Source organism: Tyto alba, unplaced genomic scaffold (assembly GCF_018691265.1).
Source record: "Tyto alba isolate M040663 unplaced genomic scaffold, T.alba_DEE_v4.0 Super-Scaffold_1, whole genome shotgun sequence".
Lineage (NCBI taxonomy): Eukaryota > Metazoa > Chordata > Aves > Strigiformes > Tytonidae > Tyto > Tyto alba.
In genome coordinates this window covers 6,527,765-6,536,854 of record NW_024881261.1, presented here as the reverse complement: position 1 = coordinate 6,536,854, position 9,090 = coordinate 6,527,765, and the positions used below count along the sequence as shown (strand labels likewise).

The 9,090-nt window shown below is 36.6% G+C and overlaps 1 long non-coding RNA gene across 1 annotated transcript; it reads right to left on the bottom strand.

Annotated features, from left to right (window-relative positions):
• Positions 1-1,859: 1,859 nt before the first annotated feature.
• Positions 1,860-8,425, bottom strand: LOC122153442. The gene is made up of 2 exons (XR_006165336.1): positions 5,145-8,425; positions 1,860-4,018 (listed from the first exon to the last, which is right to left on the bottom strand). It is a non-coding gene; the product is annotated as an uncharacterized LOC122153442 (long non-coding RNA).
• Positions 8,426-9,090: the final 665 nt, after the last annotated feature.

Sequence of the window (9,090 nt, the reverse complement as noted above, 5' to 3'; positions counted from 1 at the left end):
GTGGGGTGAAGAAACACTTCATTGATCTGAAATAATGAGATCTTGTGACCTTATGTGCTTATGTCACGTCAATCACTTTCAGCAGGGAGACTACAGTCCCTGCCAGCACTAGTAAATTTAAACCTGGTTTTCTAGTGAGTGGATATTGTTACAGTTTGGGCTTCGCCTGTCTGTGTGAAATGAGTGAATGGGTCTCAGCAGAATTCCTCGCCGGCAAATATTATTGAAAAATACTGACTCAGTTCACAGTAATTATCCCCTGTTGATTGTGTCAATAGAATAGCACACATGAAGAATTAACTATCCTTCTACCTCTGAAATAGTGATTTTAAAAGGAATCTAAAACAAATTGGCTGGGTACTTAGGGAAAAACTGTCCTGCAATTGCTTGTGTTGCTTTTGAGATTAGAATTCTCCAAAATAGTTGAACCAGCAAGAAATAAATGCTCTCTGGCAACAAAATGATAGTTGTGGGGAAAAAAAAAAAACACTCCCAAAATACACAAGATGCCTGTCAAATCTATGAAGATGACAATTGCCAAATGAGGTTGTCTTACAAAGCCTTCAAAGGAACATTCTATGTTTGCATTTTTTTTTTTACTTTTGAATGAGCATACTGTATTATCTTGGCCTCTTCTTATGGTCCTCCTGGAAGAGAAAGGCAGTTTTCAGTCATAGCATTTGTAGTGTATTAATGGAGATCCCTCTGGATGCCATTCTGTAACATGGAGAGAAAGAGTAGTAGGGGTGAAGATGCAGAAGCACTTAAAGAATAGCCCTTGCAGAATATTTGGACACCTGGTGAGGCGTCCCTGACTTCCTGCAGTTAACATGACTGAAATCATGAGGGGTGACTGTCGTCTCAAAACATCTAGTATGACTGAGTTGTGGACAATCTGGGTCCTCTATTTGACTTAGCCACAAATTACCAAATGACATCAACTGAAGCACTTAAGCACAAACTGAGGCCAAACCACCTTAATTCACAGGAATCCTATTTGAACATGCCTTTCTTCTTTATGCCACCTAATTCCTAGTCTTTATTTCCCACATATAAATGGGAATGATAATATTTTAATTGTTATTCTAAATTCTTCACAACTGTGATTGTCTCTTATAGGTTGTGCACAGACTGCCAAGAACTTTGAGTGCAGTAGAACTTCAATCATGATTGGTATTTCTAGATGTTACTACAGCTATATATCATAATATAAAAAATACTGATACTTATGCAAGGTTCCCTAATCCAACAATGATGTTTCTGCCACATGATACAGTGTTCACAAAAATATTGCAATGTTGCAGATGTTTACTGCAGGGCAAGATCCTGAGAGCAGAGATGTCAGTGTGGGAAAGGGGGAAAAAGAAAGGTTTTCGTTTTAACTGAAACACTTTCAAATTAATTCATGTAAGCCTTTTTAAATCCACTTTCTGTGTATCTTGTTGACACAAAATCCTATCTGCATAGGTAGTTGATTAAGAAAAATCAATGTTGTCTTATACTGTGTCTTTAGAAGGAGGAAGTCATCTATGATGTTTTCTTCTGTGTGACTGTAAGTCTCAGGGAAATCTGATCTTCAAAGATGCAACAGTTAACACATTCCTTTGTGCCAGCAAAATATTATTGTAACATATAAGTGAATTACTTTCCTCGACCTATATAAAAAACACTGGAAAATTTATTTTATTATAGAAGGAGACAGTGATTTCAGTTCCCCTTGGCTACTCCACGTTTATCAGCTCTATGTCAAAGGCTAATACTAAAGAGAATATAGAGAATATATATAAGATTGATTTCTGTCATGTTTTTGTAAGTTGAGTGCAAGTTGGAGATTTAACAGATTCTAAACAAACCTTGAATATTTTTTAATTTTATTTTTTTTTTTTAAATAATCACTGTGGGCAGGTTTGGAAACTCTATTGCTTTTAATTACTGCAGAAAGGCAAAGAGGTTTGCCCCAAGGGGTGATCATCCAGTCCATTAGAAAATGCTACAATTTTCCCTAACAACATCACAAAAATTAATGAAAATGTACATAATAATTTGGTTTCAGTAAATGGCCATCTGTGCATCTGGACAAGTAAGTATCAACATTTGCAGAGGGGCATTTCAGACCTTTGAAAGCTCTCCTGACACCCATCTGAGATGAATGAGATGCTGAATTGCAGAGCTTTAGAGAGTACTGTAGGTCTGTAAAATACAGCAATTATTGATAGCGGTCTTCTGTAGACAAATAAAAGTTGATGTTTACAGTCACTCTTGAATAAGTACCACCCATTATTTAAAAGCACTGTTTTGTTCCTTACAGATTTATATACTGTGCAGGTAGGCTAGGCTTTCTGGCAGTGTGCTGTAATACATTGGTGTGCATCTAAAATCTGTCACCTATTTGGAAGGACTGTCAAGCTTAACATTGCAAGTTGAGTATCAGAGACTTGTCTTGTGTGATTGATCAAGAAACCCCTGCAATGGAGGAAGCCTGAGAGGAGATGGGTGAGGGCGATGTGTCCATAAACCTCAGAATAATGTAGGGTGTGACTCACCATGGCTTTGCAAATTAACCTGACTTTATCTCAACACAAAGGGGACCAGAGGGTGGCCTTTATTTTAGATAAACAGCTATGTCAGTTGAGTGGATCAAATGACTGCATCACAGTTGAGTGGCTCAACTGGTGGTGTACATGTATATATGGATCAGTCCAACAGAGTATAAAACTAAACAAAAGCATTTTGAAGAGAGAAATGGACTTGAGCTGCTTTAATACATGTCCCCATGTACTCCTTCCTGGGGACACTTAGTGTTGTGATGGTGAGCATATTATAGAGACTGGTAACAGGGTTCATGTTGGTACTGTGATTGAACTGTGTATTGCAACTGCTGTATTTTGCTAACTTACACTTTTATTGTGATTTCAGTATATTGAAGTACCACACTGCTAAATCAAAAATCCTGTGTAACATCAGATACAATCAAATAGGTAAATGTGATATTAAACATTACACCCTCCACACATGGAATACCTAGAAGAACCTGGTCAGAAAGTATTGAACTCTGGCATCTTGGAAAAATCATAGATCCAGTCTGAATAGTTTATATTTAAAGACATGTTTATATCAGAAAGTGAATCTTACCACCAATTTTCTACACCTTGAGAAGTCTAGATCTGAATTTCATGGCTCAAAGCTGTTACTTATATCAAATGCTCATCTGTCCACCCGCATCAAAACTAAATTAACAAATGAAATGGCCCAAAGGGACAAGCTAACATTTGCAGATGTGTTGTCAAAATGGAGATTAACCAGCCTGTAGCACTCTACCTGAATTGCAGTAGTTCAAGCATGGATCCCGTGCTGCATGTGTCATTTGTTGATGCTGAGGGTCTGTGGGCATAGAGGGTAGTGCCTAATCTGAATCTGCAGCAGTGGGAAAAGGGAAGCTAGTAGCCAAAGTATTAAAGACAATATCTTCTGTTGCTCTTGGATGTCTCTATACGCCCAGCCTGCTAGCCCAAAAGGATGCCACTAAGTGGATGAATGATTTTGGTGACCTTTGGTTTCAAGCCTTCCTCATTTGAAAACAAGTTGGTCACTTTTGACAGTCCGGAAACTCCCTTAACATAAACCTGTCTTCATGAAAGAAGAAAGAATATTCCTGGACTTGATGATGTTAAGGATCTTTTCCAAATGAAAAGATTCTATGACTCTATTATTTTAATGGTATCCATTAGATGAACACATTTTTCAATGTTTTATCCCTAAAATAAATTTATTTCTCCTTGCTGCTTTAACTATTGATAAATCATGGAGAAAAATGCATGCTTCATTAAAGTTACATTATACATTTGAAATTAATAAAAAAGAGTCTGTGGTATAGCTTTAAATATATACATGCATGTATAAAAATATGTTTTAAAGACATAGATATTATTGATTTGCTACATACCTGAAAATACATCACTTAACATTTCACCGTTAGTCAGTCATTCGATAATGCCATATCTGGACCATGGTGAGAAACCTAAGGACACGAAAATATTTTATAAAGTGATGCTACCCACTTAGAGAGACTTTTTAATAGAATCTGATCCAGAGTTCATAGTATTGTGGAAAACTTCACCTCACTTTAAGTGAGCTCTGGATAAATGTTCTAATGTTCACACAGAAACAAATTAATCAGATTTTCTCTTGCCTGGAGGACAAGAAGTTAATTAGATTGGGACAACTGGGATTTCCTACAGCCCTTTCCCTGTGTGTCTCTAGATGTGAAAAAAATGTCAAGTACTTTCAGCTTTGCTATCAGGAGCACTTGGTTGGAAGATCTTTCTTTCAGAGACATAGGCTTGACACCTGCAGAGAGCAGGTATTTTCCTTCCAAATATCTGGTCCCAGTGATGTTATACATCTGCAAAGCTGCATGTTGATCAAACCCTGATAGTTTGGCAGAGCAATGTTATAAAATGCTGATAAGTCTGTGAAACTGGAATGGAGCACTGGGAACTGACTCATTTATGATGCCTGGAAAAGTCACTTGTAAATAAAGAGACTGATTTAAACTGATTTGACTTTTAAAAACATTGGTGTTAAATCCTCATTGATGTGTATGCTTGTGGTTTTTATTGAGAGACAAGAACACAATCATCTCTCTGATGTTAATATTGTTGTTGAGTCATCCCTAGAAGTTTTGAACTGTGGTTTTGCTACTCTAATAATTTTCATAGTCATGACCATATTATTAAACACAACATGATACAGAGAATTTGAATTATGTAATAAGCTTTCCTTAAAATTAAAATCAGTGACATAACGTACAGGATAGAAAACATTTTCAAGACGTGTTTTTCAGGAAAAAAATTTGGAACAAGCTAGTTGATTCTTCCCATAAACAAGGAGAAATATAACAGTATACTCATTGTATATTGTGTCTTTCAGATTTGGCAACAAAAAGGTGGTAGTGGTGTTCTGCTCAGACCACAGTGATCTTTGAAAGCAGAAAAGCCAAATGAAACTAAGACCTGAGGACGGAAATAGAGATGCTGGAAAGGGTGATGAAAAAAGAGGCTTTTTCTACACCCTCTTAGGAAGCCCCAAAAATTCACTGCCCACAATCTCTGTGATTTTACCCCAATAAAATGATGCCAGTTTACCTGAACTAGCAGTCTGGGCTGATGAAGCCTTTTGCTGTTAGGCAGTCCTGACTGGCGTGGGAAAGAAAGAGTTTGTGTCCTCAGGAGCCACCTGGACGTATTCTTGCCTTGGGGATCACACGCACACAGCTGTCCTGCAGGCACGTGCCGTGCATCCCGGTGTTTCTTCATTAAATGTGGATTCACGAAGCGTCAGTCCTCTGACTGGAGAGTTTTCAAATGAGGAGGGGTCAGTTTAGGACTCTGTCTGCTTAGCATTGTGGAGTTTTACCTTTTGACACCTGTATAAAGCAGTCTGTGCTTAATAGGAAGACATTTCAGAAAGGTATATTTGTCATATTCTTTGGTCATTTGTTACACTAGTTAATGAATATCATTACTAAAATAGCTAAAGTATAAATGCCATGTGCCTTCCAGCCATCAAGTCTTGCTTTGGATTTGTCTGTTACTTAAAAATTTACTAGTTGATATTTCAGTGAGAAGGTACTTAGGCACCATGGTGAAATTACTCTTGATTTATCCTGGTAGAAACGACACAAATATTCCAGCCTGCAGTACAGTCATTAGTTTTTATAGCTACTAGTACAGAACGTAACCAGAAATTTAACTTTGAACATATTTGATAGAATCACACATACTAAAAACAGAAATGTGTAGGCTCAGACCAGTCATGTTCCAAAACATGTGTTTGAGCTGCTGACTAACTTGAGGGCACAATATTGTTTATACATTGGATTTGACATTTTTACACTTTCACCATATCAGACTGCATTAATTATATAAGAATCATAACAAGAATTCCATGTACTTTGAGGGCAATGATATTAATAGCTATTATTTATTAAATTCCAAGTGATTTTGGAATTGTAATTCTGCTGTGTACATGGTGTTAACATGAAAATGAATAAGCTAATACAGAGACTTATAAATTTGTTGTCATATATTCCCAATGTACTGCTCATAGAACACATTAGACTTAAATATAGAACTTTCAACTGAATAGACGCATCCATTTTGAACATAATTTTAGCCACAGTGATTGCATTATATTTTAAATCTGTTAGAACCCTTGTCACATAGGAAAGAGGAGTGAATTAGAACTTCTATTTTATTTCAGTGGAAAAACCAGAAAGGCTGTTGGAGATTCTTGAGTCAATTATGCATGCTATTTCTCATTCCCTTGTAATTTTTAAAAAAATCTAGTCAACAATTGGTGTACCTGTTTTGGCTTTTCTCTGTCATTGCAGGCTGATATAAAATCCTTGCCTGTGACTTTTTTCTGGACTATAACAATTTCAGATTATTAACTTTTATATTCAGACTGTCAAATGCTGTAGTCAGCATGATGACTGTAGATGAATACAGATAAACAGATTGCTAATTCAGACCATATAGAGTTTATCTAATTTTTATATATGTGAATTTGCCTGGGTGTTTTTAGCATGAATACTTTCATGAGATTACATCCTATGATACCTAAAATAGACAAAACCAAAATTCTCGATTAAGCTTCAGTAGAACTTTTAGAACTCAGCCCTTTTAAAGTCAGAACTCCTGACCTTGAAGCTGTCTGAAATCTGTCAGATTTGTTTTGAATGCCAGAACATCACAGCCTGCAGACATTACTCAATCTCATCTTTTGGCTAGTTGCTTACAAGTTAGTACATGAAGTAAGGAATAAAAATCCTCAACTGCCAAGCCCTTCAGGAGGTAAACTGGCTCTGTCTCTGTTTTCAAGGACAGAGTCTGGCTGCACACAACATTGAGTTGGTCTTTACAGTTTGAACTAAAATTTGGAAGAAGGGTGACCTCTGCCTTCTTGGATAGATGAAAGAAAGTTGAATGAGGACCTTCAGCTGTCTTAAAGCATTTGTAGAGGGGCATGTTTGAAATCTAGGCAGGCTTTGACCTTCTGGGAATAACTCTAAGATATTGTAGCTCTTTCATTTTATAAAATGTCTATTTCCCAGTGCTCATCAGTTCAGTTTCCAACATCTGCATGAGAATTGGGGCAAACTGATCTTGTTCTGAGGGACAAAACCACATCTTGCCACAAGGCAAGAATCACAGAGCAGTGTCTCCCTTTTCCTTACCATAGAGCAGAAGTGCTCTGAGGTATCTTGTGTGGAAATATGGGCATATCATTCATATGGAACAGTTGCCAAGAATAAAGATTTGTGGTATTATTCTATGGTTAGTATTTCTTTAAATCTCTTTCTCCATGTTTTACTGCTTAACGGTACCTAAGAATTTTCAATGGTTAAAATAAAGGAACCATAATAATTATCTCTCCCTTCTCCTTACTACTTGCAGGAGTCACACATAATGAGTAGGTTTTACATGTCTGTGTCTGTATGCAAAATTATAAGGATCAGGCTTTGCTACAAATAAACTAAAGAATTATTTTATTACTGAAACTCTCTTATGGAGGGGAGGTATCTGGAGAGGGAACCTGGAGTCTACTCTCTGTATAAGGCCAGACAGCTCTCTACTTTTCTAAGCTCTTCTCTTAATAGAGTCAGTTAAGAAGATTATTATGTTTGACCATATGGTACAGGAAACAACCTGAATGGTGAAAGACCTGGGGCCACCCTCATTGCACCTCATTCTGTAGTGTTGTGGAGGCTTTGTCTTTTTGTGCAAAACTTTTCCTTAGTGACTAATGAGGTTCTTGCTCCTTCTAATGTCACTGCTCTTTTTGTTGATAAAATATTTCCTGCAAATTAGTACTTTCCTAATCATCTTGCCATGTTGTCTTTGCTTCCTCTGAAAGTTTATTTTGTTGGGTTGTTTTTGGTTTCTGTTTTGCTTTTTTGTTTCATTTTTCCTGACATAGTATTCAGATAATTGGACTGTTGATAAATGTCTGCTGTAAAAACATAATTTAAGCCGTAATAAAATTATTCTTGTCAGCTACCTGTGTATTATAAGCAAATAATTCCTGTATTTACATACCAATCTGGGCCTTCATTTACTAGTTGGAGACTTGAGTCTTCAGAGGTGGCTGGAACCACACTATTTTCATCGAGATATGGTTTAGTTGAACCTTCTCTTCATATTTACCCTTTATTCAGCTGCTTGTGCGGCTATAGTAGACATCTGGCTTGAACCTCTGAAAATTCTTGTTGGTCAGAAAAGATTCTGCATTAACTGTTAAATTTGGGGATATCCAGAAATTGTTATGTAAATTTTTGTCCTAGGAGAATAGGGTTTATTTCCTCATCCTTTGAAGTTGGTGCAGAGCTCACGATTGGTTGCTTTTCCTTTTAATTATGCTTTTAAATATTTTTAAACCTTCTAAATGCTTTGGGGATTTACAAACTAGGAAAAGATCTCCATTAACTAGCAAATTTTAGTTTAGTGCAATGCAGCGTGCAAATCATTAGAAGCTAAAAGCCTGTGGATGAGAAGATCAGGTGTTGATTCATTATGACTTGAATGGAGCCCAGAGGAACAGGGATGGCTTCAAAGTGACAATCAAGAAGATCTGGTATGTTTGGAAGCAAAACTGAGATGTTTCAAAGGTTCAGTTGTGTAACATATTGTGGGCATAAAAGAAGGTAATTTCAGCAAAAATCCCTAAGTTATTCATGATCACAGCCTGGGGTAGTAACGTAGGTAACCTCAAATGTGAGAATTTGTTGAAGATCTAGAGTAGTAAAGTATTTTAAAATCAATATGAAAGCCATCACAGGTCATTGAAGAGTTAAATTTACTGCTTTAGAGATGGTAGATATCAGGGAAAATAATGCTACATCTGAGGCAAATAAAATTCCTCTTTAAACCAAAAAGTGATTCAGAAAAATCTAAACCATTTCCAGGTGGACTGAAGGCAAGGATACCAGTTGAAACATACGAGGAGAGAAAATATGTCAGTGTACCTTAAACCTTTATTTAGTTGGATAGATAGGATGTGGGATATATGAATATTTTTTGAATTTGCCAA